Source organism: Sapajus apella, unplaced genomic scaffold (genome assembly GCF_009761245.1).
Source record: "Sapajus apella isolate SASKATOON/1434 unplaced genomic scaffold, GSC_monkey_1.0 scaffold146, whole genome shotgun sequence".
Lineage (NCBI taxonomy): Eukaryota > Metazoa > Chordata > Mammalia > Primates > Cebidae > Sapajus > Sapajus apella.
In genome coordinates this window covers 368,230-384,601 of record NW_022437086.1, presented here as the reverse complement: position 1 = coordinate 384,601, position 16,372 = coordinate 368,230, and the positions used below count along the sequence as shown (strand labels likewise).

Here is a 16,372-nt window from a genome sequence, read left to right as displayed (position 1 = left end):
ATCACTGCTCATGTTGGGGATTGTAAAATATCACTGGGCCAAGCACCAAAGTGGCATTACTCTTTTCTCTTTGGTGTGGCCCTGCCCTCAGAAGGCATTGCGACGTATTGCTGGACCAAGCATCAAACTGGTCTGAGTCTTTTTCCTGGGACTCTGTCCACAGGGGACACTGTGACATATCTCTGGGCCCGTCAACTATTTGACGTAACTCTCTACTCTTACCGGGCATTGCTTGTAGCAAAAACTGTGACAATTCCATCCTGAAAGCAGAACACAGGCAGCAGAATTACATAACCTGGGGGCATGGCCTAGTGATATTTCACAATCTTCCTTGCGGGCAGGGTGCAGGTAGGAAAGTCACATCTTCTAAGTGGTAGATGCAGAGAAATATCAAAAGGCCTCCACATACACAGGGACCATGCACAAGCCTCCCATATCCTAGTGGTGGGGCCCAGCAATTTGTTAAAATACCCAAAATATGTGAGGCCCAGGGAAAAGGAGAGCATCACATCACCTAGGTGCTGTGTTCAGTGATACGTCACAGTCCTTTTATTTGGCAGGGCTCTGGTGGAATAAGAGAGTCGCACCACCCAGGTGAAAAAGAAAGATCTTTTAAATTACCTTGTGGGCAGCCGGCCGTGGTGCCTCACACCTGTAATCCCAAAACTTTGGGAGGCTGAGGTGGGTGGATCACCTGAGGTCAGGAGTTGGAGATTAGCCTGGCCAACATGGTGAAACCCCATCTCTAGTAAAAATACAAAAATTAGCTGGGTGTGGTGGGGGGCGTCTGTAGTCCCAGCTACTTGGGAGGCTGAGGCAGAATTGCTCGAACCTGGGAGATGGAGGTTGCAGTAAGCTGAGATGACACCTCTGCACTCCAGCCTGGGCGGCAAGAGCAAGACTCCGTCTCAGAAAACGTCTCTTCACCATCTTTTCTCCTCCCGCGGAGCTGTCGCCATGAAGGCCGAGCTGTGCAGTTTCAGTGGGGACAAGATCTGCCCCGGACGCCGCAGGTACTACGCCAGGACTGACAGGAACGTTTTCCAGTTTCTTAATGCAAATGCGAGTCAGTGCTCCTGTCTAAGAGGAGTCTTCGGCAGATAAACTGGACTGTCCTCCAAGAAGGAGGCACGGAAAGGGACAGTCAGAAGAAATTCAAAGCAGCAGAACCCACTGGGCAGTCAAATTCCAGAGGGCCATCACTGGGGTGTCTCTTGCTGATGCAAGAAGAATGGCCAAGAAGAATCAGAAACCTGAAGTTAGAAAGGCGCAGCGAGAACAAGCTCTCAGGGCCGCCAAGGAGGCAGGAAAGGTTAAGCAAGCGTGTAAAAAGGCTGCACAGGCTGCTTAAGGCACCCGCAAAGGCAGCACCTGAGCAGAGGTCGTGAAGCCTGCAAAACAGCTCCTCCAGCTGGTGGGAAATGCTAAACTGGCAGATTAGATTTTTAAATAAAAGTTGGATTATAACTCTAAACAAACAAACAGAACCCTGTGAGCAAAACCCAGGCAGGACAGTCCCATCACGTAGGTGTCGGACTCAGCCGTATGTCACAACACACAATAAATACAGCACCCAGGCAAAAGAGGAGAGTCACATGATTTAGGTGCTGATCCCACAGATGTGTATCACAATCTCACCTTTTGGCAAAGCCAAGAATGAAAAGCGCTTCACATTCAATAGTTGATGGGCCCAGAGATGTGTCACATACCCTGGGTGGGCAGGGACCGTGTGGAGGATCGAGGTAAAAGAGGAACGTCACATCAAAAGTTTACAGACTGAAAAATGCATCACAATGCTCTCTGTGGGCAGGGACCAAGGGACCAGGCAGAAGAATCACATCACTGTATGCTGAGGTCAGCAATAAGTCACTATCTTTTTTTTGGGGGGGGCGGTTTGTCCAGGAGGACAAGACCCAGAGACAAAGATATGTCACAATCTTTCATAAGCAAAGTGCAACTAAGAGTAGACAGTCACATCAGATAGTTGATAGTCTTCGAGATATGTCACAAGGTGTCTCCAGTCACAAGAGGCACATGATTTTGGTGCTGGGCTCAGCAATAGGGCTGAATGCCTTTATTTATTTATTTATTTTGAGACAGAGTCTTGCTCTGTCACCAGGTGCCAGGCTGGAGTGCAGTGGCACGACCAGGCTCACTGCAACCTCCGCCTCCTGGGTTTAAGCGACTGAATGCCTTTTGAGGTTAGGGCTAAAGGAAAACAGAAACGTCATGTTAGTGTTGGATCTGGTGATACGTCAGTTTCCCCTGAAGACAGAACCTAAAAAGAGAAGAGCCACAATCCCCTCTAAAAGCAGGAATCAGGAAGGAGAAGAGATTTGTGTGACCTGGTTGGTGGGTACACAAATATGTCACGATGTCCCCTGTAATCAGTGCCTAGGCAGGAGAGTTGCATTACCTAAGTGTTAGACTCAGCAGTACATCTCATGGGCCCATGTGGGCAAGGCACAGGCAGAAGAGCCGCAAATCCTTGTCACGGGGCCCAGCAATATGTCATAATGCTCCCTGTACACAACACCAAGGCAGAAGAAAAGACTCCTGTAACTTGGGTGCAAGATCCAGTGATATGTCATGCTTCTTCATGTGGGCAGTGAATAGAGTCACATCACCTAGGTGCAGAGCCTAGCAATATGTCACAATTTTATCTGTGAGTTCACTCCAGGCAGCAGAGTGAAATCACTCAAGGGTAGGTAGAGGTGTATGTTACAATCACACTTGCAGGAAGGTCCGGGGGTAAGACCACAATCCCGCACATGTCCCCGTTCTAGGTGTGAGTGTCAACATCTCCTGTATGTTGGGTCGATCCCTCCAAGAGGATTGACCCTATGCTCATATGCACACCCCAATGACAGTGAAGATTGCCATCCTTTCCCATGAACACAGCCCACTGCTGAGATTCCAAATCTCACACCTGCAGTCAGTCAAAAGCTGGAAAACTGACTCTCATAGGTGGATCAGGCCCACAGGTGTTTTGGAGACTCTCAGGCTAAGATTCAGCAAACCTATGAGGCTGTGACTCTGCTAAGGTGAAACAGTCTGTAGAAAAGATTGAGATTCTCGTGCACTGATCCAGCCCACTGCTGAGATGGTGATTCATGTACTTAAACCCAACACGCAAGAGGTGTTGACTCACACCTAGAACCGGGACATGTATGGGCTTGTGAATATCATCCCTGCACCTTCCTACAGGTGTGATTGTTAAATAAGACTCTGCCCAGCTCTTACGTGATTTGACTCTCTTGCCTGGGCCCCGCCCACAGTTGAAAATGTGCCACGTTTCTGGACCTGGCACCTAGGAAATGTGATTTAGTCTTCTGTCTCAGCACTGCCCACAGCGGGCATTGTGACATGTCACTGGGCCTTGCACACAGGTGATGTGAGTCTTTTCTGCTCTGGCGCTGTCCAAAGTAACCATTGTGACGTATCACTGGGCCTTGCACGCAGGTAATGCAACTCTCTTGCCATGGCCCTGCCTACAAAAGGCTCTGTGATATCACTCTCTTCCTCTACCTGGTCTTTGCTCACAGCGGGGATTGTGACATATTGCTGCACCCAGAATCCAGCTGATGTGACTCTCCTCTTTTTTCTAGGTTCTGCCCAGAAAAGAAATGGTGACATATCACTGTGCCCAACACCAAGGTGACACTACTGGTTTGTCTTGGTCCTGCCCTCGGAAGACATTGTGACATATAACTGAGCCCAAAACCAAGGTGATGTGAGTGTCCTGCCTCAAACCTGCCCACAGGGGCATCGTGAAGTATCTCTGGGACAATCAACTATTTAACGTGTCTCTCTTCTCTTTTTTGGGATTTGCTCATAGGAAAGATTGTGACATATCTCGGACATAGCAGCTAGGTGATGTGACTTGCTGTTCTTCTCTGCGCAATTCTCATAGAAGAGAGAATGACTTATTCCTGGGCTCAGTGCACAGGTGATGTGATTCTGCTGCCTAGTCTGCCCACAGTTGTTGTGACATATCTCTGGGCCAATTACCTAGATAATGACTCTTCTCTTCTTTCTGGGACCTGTCCATAGCAGAGATTGTGACGTCTGGCTAGGCCCAGCACCTACCTTTTTTTTTTTTTTGAGATGGAGTTTTGCTCTTGTTGTCCAGGCTGGAGGACAATGGCACCATCTCAGCTCACCACAACCTCCACCTCCCAGAATCAAGCAATTCTCCTGCCTCCAGCCTCCCTTAGCTAGAATTACAGGCTCCTGCCACCATACCTGGCTATTTTTGTGTTTTCAGTAGAGACAGGATTTCTCCATGTTGGTCAGGTTGGTCTCTAACTCTCGACTCAGCTGATTTGCTCACCTCGGCCTCCCAAAGTGCTGGGACTAGCACCTCACCCAGCCAGCCCCTGCCTTTTATGACTCTCCTCTCACTTCTCAGCACTGCTGACAGGGGTGACTGTGACAGACAGTTTGGCCCAGCTCTAAACTTACGTGCCTCTCTTTTTTTTCCTGACCCATACCCTCAAGGGACATTGTGACATATCTCTGCCCCCCTCATTTAGGTGATGTGAATTTTTGGGGGGACCTACCATCAGAGGGTATTGGACAAATTGCCAAATTCAGCACCTAGTTGATGTGACTCTTTTCTATTGCTTGAGCTGTGCCCTGGAAGGGACTGTGCTGTACCACTGGTTATAAGCCCAGATATGTTATAAACATACAGCATTGGTTATAAGCCCAGATACGGTTATAAACATGTTATAAACATAGAGCATTGAGACAGATTGCCACTGTCATGCATACTGCCTGATACTCTCAGTAAAACAGACGGTCTCTACAGGGCCCAAGTAAAATTGTGACATTTGTATGCATACCCAGCCAACAATAAAGATTGTCATTCAACCACATAAACACAGCCAATGTTGGGGTACTGAATCTCACACCTGGAGGCAGTCAAAAGTTGGAAAACTGACTCCCATATGTGGATCTGGTCCACAGATGGGTTGGTGACTCTCCAACCGAGATTCAGCATACCTGTGAGGCTGTGACTCTGTGAAGAATATACAGTGGACTTGAGGGATTGTGGCTCCAAGCACAGATCCAGTCCACTGTTGAGATTGTGACTCATGTACCCAACATACAGGAGGTGTTGACTCTAATACCTAGAACAGGGACATGTGCATAATTGTTCATTTTCTCCCTGGACCTTTATGCAGGTGTGATTGTAAAATATTTCTTTGCCCAGTACCTGAGTGATTTGACTTTCCTACCTGGGCACAGCCAACAGGTGGAATGGCGACATATCACTTAACCCAGAACCTACATGATGTGACGTTATTCTCCTGCCTGGGCATTGCCCACATGGGCATTTTGTCATATCACTGGGCCTTGCACTCAAATTATGTGGGCCTCCCTCACCCCCCTGCTTTGGCACTGCCAACAGGGGCATTGTGACATCTTGCTGTGCTCTGCATCTAGGTAATAGATGACTTCTGCCTGTTCCCTGTCTCCATGAATAATTGTGAAATATTGACTGGGTGCAGTGGTTCATGCCTGTAATCCCAGCACTTTGGGAGGCCAAGGCAGGTGGATCTTTACTAAAAATACAAAAATTAGCTGGGTGAGGTGGCACACGCCTGTAATCCCAGCTACTCTGGAGGTTGAGGCATGAGAATTGCCTGAGCCTGGGAGGTGGAGGTTGCAGTCAGTCGAGATTGTGCCACTGCTCTCCAGCCTGAGCAAAAGAGTAAGGCTTTGTCTCAAAAAAAAAAAAAAAAAAATTGTGACATTGCTATGTTCAACACCCAAATGATGCAACTCTCCTGCCTCAGCCCTGCTTAATGGGGGCATCGTGTTACATATCTCTACCTGGCACTCAGGCAATGTGACTCTCTTCCCCTGCCTGGTCTTACAGAGGAGATTGTGACCTATTGCTGGGCCCAGCACCTAGCCGATGTGACTCTTCTTCTTGTCTAAGCTTTTGCTTGCTAGGGAGATTGTGACATCATGCTGAGCCCAACACGATGGTAATGTTACTCTTTTTCCTAAGCATTGTCCTCAGAAGGCATTGTAACATGCTGCTGTTTCCAGCACCAAGGAGATGTGTGTCTCATGTTTGAACCCTGCCCACGCAGGGGCATTGTGGCATATCTCTGGGCCCATCAACTATTTGACTCTCCCTGCTTACCACACCTTTGCCATTAAGAAATATGGTAGTGGCCAGGCACGGTGACTCTCACCTGTAATCCCAGCACTTTGGGAGGCTGAGGCAGGTGAATCACAAGGCCAGGAGATCGAGACCATCCTGGCCAACATGGTGAAACCCCATCTCTACTGAAAATACAAAAATTAGCCGGGTGTGGTGGCGTGCGCCTGTAGTCCCAGCTACTAGGAGACTGAGGCTGAAGAATCACTTGAGCCTGGGAGGCGGAGGTTATAGTGAGCTGAGATCACGCCACTGTACTCCAGCCTGGGTGACAGAGTGAGACTCCATCTCAAAACATAAAGAAAAGAAACATGGTGACATATCTCTGGTCCCAGAACCTAGGTAATGTGATGCTCCTCTCTTGCCTGGGTCATGCCCAGGGAGAAAGCATAACATTTTGCTGTTCATCTCCTTGGTGATGTGACCTAGCAAACCACCTGGCACAGATGTTCCCCATCCCTGCCAATAGAGGTACTTATGATACAGCTCTGGGCCCATAACCTAGATTATGTGAGTCGCTTTTTCTTCTTTCAACCTGTCCACAGTGGAAATTACAAAATGTTGCCAGGCCTCACATTCAGGTTTACAGACTCCCTGCTTGTGCCTTGCTCACATAAAGCATGGTGACATGTTTCTGAACCCAACACTGAAGTGATACTCCTCCCTTGCCTGGGACCTGCCCACAGGGCATATTTTAACATATCTCTGCATCCATCACCTCCGTGATCTGACTTGTTTCTCCTGCCTGGCGCCTATTCACGCTGATTGTGACAAATTACTTGGCTCAACACCTACATCGTTACTGTCCACTCAGGCCTCAACCGTGCTCACTAGGGTGATTATGAAATGTAACTTGGTCTATCCCATAGGTTTTGTGACTTTCTTTCTCTCATTCCTTAGCCTGAACACAGGACGCACTGTGATATACCTCTGAGCTTCTCACCTGGGTGATGTGACTCTTCTCCCTGGGCCCTCCCCTTAGAGCGTACTGTGACATATTGCTGGACCCAGCTCCTAGGCGATGATGTGACTCTCTTCTATTGCTTGGGCTGTGCCCAAGAAGGGACTGTGATGCATCATGGGCAAGAGGCTAGGTGATGTGACTCTCCCGTCCTGCCTGGACCCTGCATACATTTTATATCGTGACGTATGGCTGGGATCAAAACCTAGGTGATGCAACCCTTTACCCTGGGCCCTGCCCACAACGGTGTTATGACATATTATTTTGTTTATCACCTAGGGGATGTGACTTTTCTTCTGCCTGGGCATGACAAAAAAAAAAGGGATTGGAGCATGTCACTTGATCCAGCTCCTAGATGATGTGACTGTCTATCTGCCTGCATCTTGTACATATTGGGTATTGAAACACATGGCTGAGCCCTACATCAGTGGGATTTAAGACTCCTGCCTTGGCCCTGCCAAAGGCGGTGTTATAAAGTGTCCCTGCATCTGTTACTGAGATGTGACTCTCCTGTTCTGCCTGCGTCCTGCCCACAAGAAATATTGTGGCATATCGCTGGGTCCACCATTGAGGTGATGTGTCTTTCCTCCCTAGGTACTGTCTACAGGGAGCATATAGGCCCAGCATGCAGGTTTGTGACTCTGCTTTCTCTGCCTGATTTCCAGAAGGGATTGTGACATTGAAATCCCTGGCCTGGCACCCAGGTGATGTGACTCTCCTGCCTGGTGCCAGTCCTCAGGGAATATTGGAACACGTCTTTTTCCCAGCACCCAGGTAAAGTTGCTCTCCTGCTTGCTCTCTACCCACAAGTGGGATTCTAACATATATCTCATCCAAGCTCAGAGGTGTGATTATAAATTTTGTTCCTTGAGCCGGCCAAGATGAGCAATGCTGTCTCTTATACTGAGGCTTAGAGCCGCACGTAAGACCCCGGGTCTCCTCTTTATACAGAAGTTATAGGGGATTACCACTCTCACATGTCACATAATGCCTTTCAGTGATATAGAGAGTCATCACAGGGCCAAGCACACAGGCGAGATTGTCTTGTTTGTATGCACACCCAGCCGACGGTTAGGATTGTCACCCCCACTCATGAAAAGAACAAACTGGGTAAGAGCTGAATCTCACACATACATGCAGTATGTAGTTGGAATTTCAACTCTCATATGTAAACATCCAGCCACAGTTGAAATGGCAACTCAATTTTAAACCCAGGTCATAGGTAAGTGTGAACTTTTTTATCAGAAACTAAAAAATTGGGTCAGGTGCAGTGGCTCAGGCTTGTAATCACAGCACTTTGGGAGGCCAAGGTGGATTAATTATCTGAGGTCAAGCATTTGAGACCAGCCAGGTCAACATGGTAAAAACCCATCTCTAATAAAAATGCAAAAATTATCTGGGTGTGGCGGCATGTGCCTGAATCCCAGCTACTCGGGAGGATGAGGCGGGAGAATTGCCTGAATCCAGGAGGTGGAGGTTGCAGTGAGCTGAGGTGCACTGCAGCCTGGGTGATACAGTAAGACGTCAACTCAAAGAAAGAAAAACAAGAAACTAGCGAATTGGAGAAATATTTGCTTTTATATGTGGGCTTAGAGCCACAGGTATGATCATGGGCCAGCACAAAGATCTCAGACCAAATTGCAACTCTCATGCATTCCGTATAAAGCCCTTGGATGGTAAAGGAAGTGTTTTCACAGAGCTCGGCACAGAGCTGACATTCTGACACTCATGTGCAACTAGCCTGGAGTAAAAACTGGCATCCTTCCACAGGAACACAGCCCACTTTTGAGGTTCTGAATCTTCCACCCAGAAACAGCCATAATCTGGAGAACTAACTCTCTGTCTCTCTCTCTTTTTAAGACAGAGTCTTGCTCCGCCATCCAGGCTAGAGTGCATTGGCACGATCTCAGCTCAGTGCAACCTCTGCCTCTCAGAGTCAAGTAATTCTTGTGCCTCAGCCACTTGAGTAGCTGTGATTACAAGCATACACTACCACACCTGGCTAATTTTTGTATTTTTAGTAGAGATGGAGGTTTACCATGTTGGCCAATCTCGTCTCAAACTCTTGGCCTCAAATAATCCACCCACCTTGGCCTCCCAGAGTGCTTGGATTATAGGCACGAGCCACCATGTCCAGCTGAGAATCGACTCTTATATATGGATTTGATACACATGTGAGCTGGGGACCCTCAGACCAAGATCCAGCACACCTATGAGGCTGTGCCCCTACTAAGGATACAGTGTGCAGGAGGAATTGAGAGTCTCGGGGAGAGATTCAGTTTACCATTAAGATTCTTACTCATGTATTTAGACCAATCACACACAAGGTGTTGACTCTCATACCTAAAGCAGGAACGTGTGTGGGATTGTTCATCTCATCCCTGGACCTTCCTACAAGTGCAACTCTGACACATGCCTGTGCCTAGTATCTGATTGATTTGACTTCCCTTCCTAGGCCATGCCCACAGATGAAAGTCTAATATTTCTCTGGGCCCCACACTTAGGGGATGTGATCTCTACTTCTGCTTTGGAGCTGCCCACAGAGAGGACATGCGTGACATGTTGCTTGGCCCCCGCACCCAGGTTATGTGACTCTTCTGCCTGTGCCCTGCCTACATGGACCATTTTGACATATTGCAGTGTCCAATACCCTGGTGATGTCACCCTTCTGCCAGGCTTTTTCTATAGGGGTATTGTGACATATCTCTGTACTCATTAATCAGGTGTTCGGACTCCCTGTTCCTGCCTGATTTTTGCTCACTTAGGGGGCCTTTTACCTATTGCTGAACCCTGCACCTAGCTAATCTGATGCTTTTTCTCTTCTTTGGTTCTGCCCAAAGGGTGATTTTGACTTATTGCCGTGCTCAGAGTGAAGGTGACGTTACACTTTTGTCTTGGACCTTACCTTGAAGGCATTGTGACATATTTCTTAGCTCAGCATCAAAATGAGGCGTCTTCTTACTAGTCTCTGCCAACATGGGGCATTGTGACATATCTCTGACCCAGAAACTATTTGATGTGCACCTCTCTTCTCTTACAATGACTATGCTCATAGAAGAGACTATGAACTATCTCTGGGCCCAGCAAATAGGTGTTGTGACTCTTCTCTACTGCTTGGGCTCTGCTCATGAGAAAATTGTGATGGATTGCTGAGCCAAGCAGCTAGGTAATGTAACTCTCTTCTCTCTTGCCTGGGCCCTGCATACATTGTGTATTGTGACATGGGGCTTGGTCCCAAACTTAGGTAATGCTACTCTCTTGTATTCATCACCTAGAACACCTAGGTGATGAATGAAAGTTATGTCATAATACCCTCTTCTGCTTGGACCTTTCCAAAGAGGAGATTGTAGCATATCACTGCACTCAGAACCTAGGAGGTCTTCTCACCTTTTTTCCCAGGCAACGCATATATTGGGAATTAGGACCTATCACTGGCCCCAACACATAGGGAATAAAAGACTCCTTCCTGTGTTCTGCTGACGTAGAACCTTGTGAAATATCTCTGCATCTATCACTCAGGGGATCTGACTCTCCACTTCTGCCTGCACCCTGTTCACAAGAAAGATTGTGACATGTCACTAGACCCAGTAACCAGGTGCCATGTCTCTCCTGCCTTGGCCTTTCTCACAGGGAGCTTTGTGAAATGTCACTGAGCCTAGCACCCATGTGATGTGACCCTGCTGGCCTGTGTCCTGCTTTTGTAAATACCCGTGGCCAAGGATCCAGATGAGGTTACTCTACTGTCTGGTCGCTGTCCTCTGAAGACATAGTGGTACATCCCTAGCCTAGCACCCAAGTAATGTGACACTCTTGTCTGCTCACTTCCTACAGGTGAAATTGTGACATATATCTGGGGCCCACTCACAAATGCAATAATGACTCTCATACCTCAAATCAGCCAATAGGAGAGATACTGTTATTCGTAGCTAGCTTAGAAAAATGGGTAAGACCCTGAGTCTTCTCTTTGTATGAAGGTTATTCAAGGCTGCTGCTCTCCTGCATTTCACATAAGCCCTTGGGTGGTACAGAGTGGCACCAGAGCCCAGCACACAGGTGACATTGTGTTTGTCATGTGCACACACCACCAACCATAAAGACTGTCACCCTCAAACATGGACAGACCCCACTAGTGAGGTCTTGAATCTTACATGGATACGTAGTTCACTATTGGAATTGTGACTGTCATTCGTTAACATCTGGCCACAGTTTTAATGGTGACTCATTTCTAAACTTACCTTATGAGCAGGTGACGACTCTCTTTATCCAGCCAGTTGAAAAGATGTTGATTCTCATACCTGGGCTCAGGACCACAGGTACAATCACAACCACAGCATGAAGGTATCACAGCATATTGCGACTGTCATGTATATTATATAAAGCCCTCAGGTGGTACAGGGAGTGTCTAACAGGGTCCAACACTCAGGTGAGATTGTGATGCTGGTATGCACACTAAGTTGACAGTAAGGCTTGTCGCCTTTCACATGAACACAGCCCACTACTGGGGTTCCAAATTTCAGACCCTTAAACAGTGAAAAGTTTAAAAATTACCTCTCATACCTGGATCTGATCTCCAAGTTAGCTGGTACTCTCAGAAACAAATGTGGCACACCTGAGAGGCTGCGACTCCATGAAAGCGACACAATTTGCAGAAGGGATTGAGTCTCTCATGCACGAATCCAGTTTCCAATGAGATTGTAACTCACGTGGTTAGGAAAAAAAACAGAAAGTATTAATACTCACACTTATAACGAGGACATGTGCAGAACTGTTAGTCTCATCCCCGGACTTCCCTGCAGGTGTGGTTGTAAAATATGCCTCTTCTCAGCACCTGAGTGAAGGACTCTTCTGCCTAGGCCCAGCCTAGAGATAGAGTCGTGACGTGTGGCTGGGTCTGCCCAGCTGATCACCAGCATCTACCTAATGTGACACTATTCTCCTGCCTTGGTGGCCGCAGGAGGCATTTTGAAACATTGCTGGGCCCTGCACACAGGGGATTTGAGTCTCTTGCCTTGGTGCTGGTCACAGAGAAGTGTCGTGGCATATAACTTGATCCTTCACCCAGGTTATATGACTCTTCTGCCCTGCCCACCTTGGCCATTGGGACATACTGCTGAGTTCACTGCCTGTGCTATGTGACCACAGGGCCCTGCCTGCCGGGGCACTGTATCTCTGCACCCATTACCCAGGTGTTGTGACTCCATGCCTTTCTCCTGCTAACAGGGCATTGTGATCCTTCACTGGGCCCAGCACTTAGTTGATGTGACTCTTTCTGTCTTTGCAGGCCCTGCCAATAGGGGAGATTAGGTCATATCGCGAGGCCCAACAAAAAGCTGACGTTACTGGCCAGGCACAGTGGATCATGCCTGTAATCCCAGTGCTTTGGGAGGCTGAAGCGGGAAGATCACAAGGTACAATATTGTGAAACCCTGTCTCTACTGAAAATACAAAAAGCAGCTGAGCATGGTGGCAAACACCTGTAGTCCCAGCTACTCAAGACGCTGAGGCAGGAGAACTGCTTGAACACGGGAGGTGGAGGTTGCAGTGAGCCAAGATGGCACCACTGCACTCCAGCCTGACAACAGAGAGAGACTCTGTCTCAAAACAAAAACAAAAACAAAAACAAAAAAACTGACATTACTCTTGCTCAACCCTACCTTCAAAAGGCATTGTGACATGTTGCTGAACCTAGCAGCACCAAGCTGATGTGAGTCTCCTGTCTAAATCCTGCCCACAGGTGACATTGTGACAGATCTTCTTGCCCATCAACTATTTGATGTCATTCTCCTCTTTTACCTTGGCTTTGCTCATAAAAGAGACTGTGACATATTTTTGGGCTGAGAACCTAGGCTATGTGAATGTCTCCTCTTACCTGGGCCATGCCCACAAAATAAAGCGACTTATCACCAGAACGCAGTGATGTGATTCCTCTGCCTAGTCCCTGACCACAGAGGTAATTTTGACATGTCTTTGGGCCCATCTTAAAGACGACTGGACTCTTCTCACTGGGATCTGTCTATGGGTAGAATTGTGACTTATCACTTGGCCCAGCACCTGTATTATGTAACTTTTTTCTTGAATCCTACTAACAAAGGTTATTGTGGCATACCTCTGGGCCCCTCACCTGGGTAATGTGAATCTCCTGCCTCATTCTTTTCCTCAGAAAGTATTGTGACATATTTCTTGACTATGTGAGTTACATGTAGGTGATGTAATTCTCCTCTACTACTTGGGCTCTGCCCAAGTAGGGATTGTGATGTATCCCTGGGCCCAGAACCTAGGTGACATGACTCCCCTCTCTGACCTGGGGCCAGCATACTTTGTGTATTTTGACATATAGCTGGGACCAACACCTAGGCAATGTGACTCCTGCCTTGGCCCTGTCCACAGGTGTATTATGACATATCTCTTTATTCGTTACCTAGGTGATGTGACTTTCTTCTGCTGCCTGGGCCATATCAAAAGGGAGGATTGGGACATGTTACTTGACCCAGCACCTACGTGGGCTTTGCATATGTTCGGTATTGTGATGAATCACTGGGCCCACATTTATAGGACAGGAGGCGTCTGCCTTGGTTCTGCACACAGAGGGACTGTTACATCTCCCTGCATCCATCATCTAGAATATGTGACTTCTGTTCTTTCTGCATCCTGCCCACAAAGAAGATTGTGACATATCACTGGGTCCACCATTAAGGTAATATGCCTCTCCTGAGAGGGTGTTGCCCATACTGAGCATTGTAAGATGTTACTGGGCCCAGAACCTGTGTGATGTGACAATGTATTCTGTGCCTTGCTTTCAGGAAGGGATTGTAAAATAAGATCTCTGCCTGACTACCCAGGTGATGTGACTCCCCTGCTTGTTCTCTACCCACAGGTGGGATTATGACATATATCTTTGTCCAGCTCACAGGAGAGATGATGACCCTCTTCCTTCGAGCCAGCCAATGTAAGAGATACTGTCATAGCTAGGCTTACTGAATTAGGTGAGATCCTGGGTCTCTTCTTTGTATGACAGTTATGGAGAAAGCATTGTATGTATTGCTGGGCCCAGAACAAAGGTGATTTGAGTCTCTTACCTGGACGCTGATTTCAGGGGCATCGTGACATATCTCTGGACCCTGCACCAGGTGATTTGACTTGCCTCTTCTGCCTGGGCCATACCCACAGATAAACAGTGACTTATCACAGAGCCCAGCACGGAGGTGATGTGATTCTTCTGCCTGGTCCCTGCCTACAGGCGTTATTGATATATATTAATACATATTAACACCTATTAATACATATCAATACATATACATATTTGTGGCCTCAGCATGTAGATGATGTGATTATTTTCTTTTTCTTTTCTTTTCTTATCTTTTCTTTTTTGAGATGGAGTTTCACACTTGTTGCCCAGGCCGAAGTGCAATGGCTCGATCTCGGCTCACTGCAAGCTCCGCCTCCTGGGTTCAAACTATTCTCCTGCCTCAGCCTCCTGAGTAGGTGGGATTACAGGCACGAGCCACCACACCTGGCCTAATTTATATTTAATGTAGATTATTTTATATCTTCTATGATGAATAATGGAATGCACAGCTTTTTAATAATGGAAGCTTTAAGAACTCAGGAATGAACAAGCGGCTGTTGGCTGTCTAGGTTTTTCATGGGTCCACACTTAACACTGAATTTATTTTCTCTTAAATACCAAGTTTGTTTCTCCAAAGTAGGTGCATAGCACAAACAAATGAGGGGTTCTCCTAGGAGGCGGACGTTGCAGTGAGCCGAAATTGTGCCACTGCACTCTAGCCTGGGCAATAGAGAGAGACTTGATCTCAAAAAAAAAAGACGGGTTCGGCCAGGCGCGGTGGCTCACGCCTATAATCCCAGCACTTTGGGAGGCCGAGGCAGGTGGATCACGAGGTCAAGAGATCGAGACCATCCTGGTCAACACGGTGAAACCCCGTCTCTACTAAAAATACAAAAAATTAGCTAGGCATGGTGGCGCGTGCCTGTAATTCCAGCTACTCAGGAGGCTGAGGCAGGAGAATTGCCTGAACCCAGGAGGCGAAGGTTGCGGTGAGCCGAGATCGCGCCATTGCACTCCAGCCTGGGAAACAACAGCGAACCCCCTCTCAAAAAAAAAAAAAAAAAAAAGACGGGTTCAAATAGGAAATTTGATTTGGACTACAGAGTTTATTCAAATGGCATATCTAAAAAATTTTAGTGCTGGCTGATTTAGCATAAAAATGTGGCAGAGTATTTTCTTGATGTTCAATTAATTTTTGTTTTTCCTAAATTAGCAGTTTTACAAGTGTTAGTCTCTTCACTGGAATTCTCACAATCTTTTTTTTTTTTTTTTTTTTTTTTTTTTTTTTTTTTGTCTCACTCCATTCCCTATGCTGGAGTACAGTGGTGTGATCTTGGATTATCGCAACCTCCGCCTCCCAGGTTCAAGCGATTCTCTTGCCTCAGCCTCTTGAGTAGCTGGGACTACAGGCACCCACCACTATGCTTAGCTAATATTTTGTACTTTTAGTAGAGATGGGGTTTTACCATGTTGGCCAGGCTGGTCTCGAACTCCTGAGCTCATGGTTCGCCCACCTCAGCTTTCCAAAATGCTGGGATTACAGGCGTGATCCACTGCGCCTGGCCGAATTCTCATAGTTTTTACCTAATTCAAACAATATAATTCTAACGTTATCAGAAATGTGTACTCAACTCATCTGGGCCTTTTCCATCTTCTCACGAACCTCCTTGAAAACACAGTACTCTAGAATTTTCCATACTTTTGAAGTTTTAGAAACTACATCAGAATTAAGCCATTAACTGTGGAAATGACTTTAAATGGTTATAAGGAAACAAAAGAAATTAATTTTATCTGTGGCCTACAATGATTTATTATAATAACCATAAGTATGAATAAGAGCATTTACTCAGATTTATTAGATTTTTAGAAATTTCTTACAATTTTGGCAAAAATATTAATAACATGTTTATTAAAATATAAGTTAAAGGAAGTCAAATACATATATATTTTAAGACAGAGTCTTGCTCTGTCACCCAGGCTGGAGAGTGGTGTCACAACCTCAGATCACTGGAACCTTTGACTCCTGTGTTTAAGCAATTCTCCTGCCTCAGCCCCCTAAGTAGCTGCGATTACAGGCACCCACCACCATGTCCAACTTAATTTTTGTATTTTTAGTAGAGACTGGGTTTTGCCATCTTGGCAAGGCTGGTCTAGAACTCCTGACCTC

At 46.9% G+C, this 16,372-nt stretch overlaps 1 pseudogene; it reads left to right on the top strand.

The window, feature by feature from the left end:
* The first annotated feature begins 952 nt into the window (after nucleotides 1–952).
* On the top strand, nucleotides 953–1,388 carry LOC116540944 (annotated as a pseudogene).
* The last annotated feature ends 14,984 nt before the right edge of the window (nucleotides 1,389–16,372 follow it).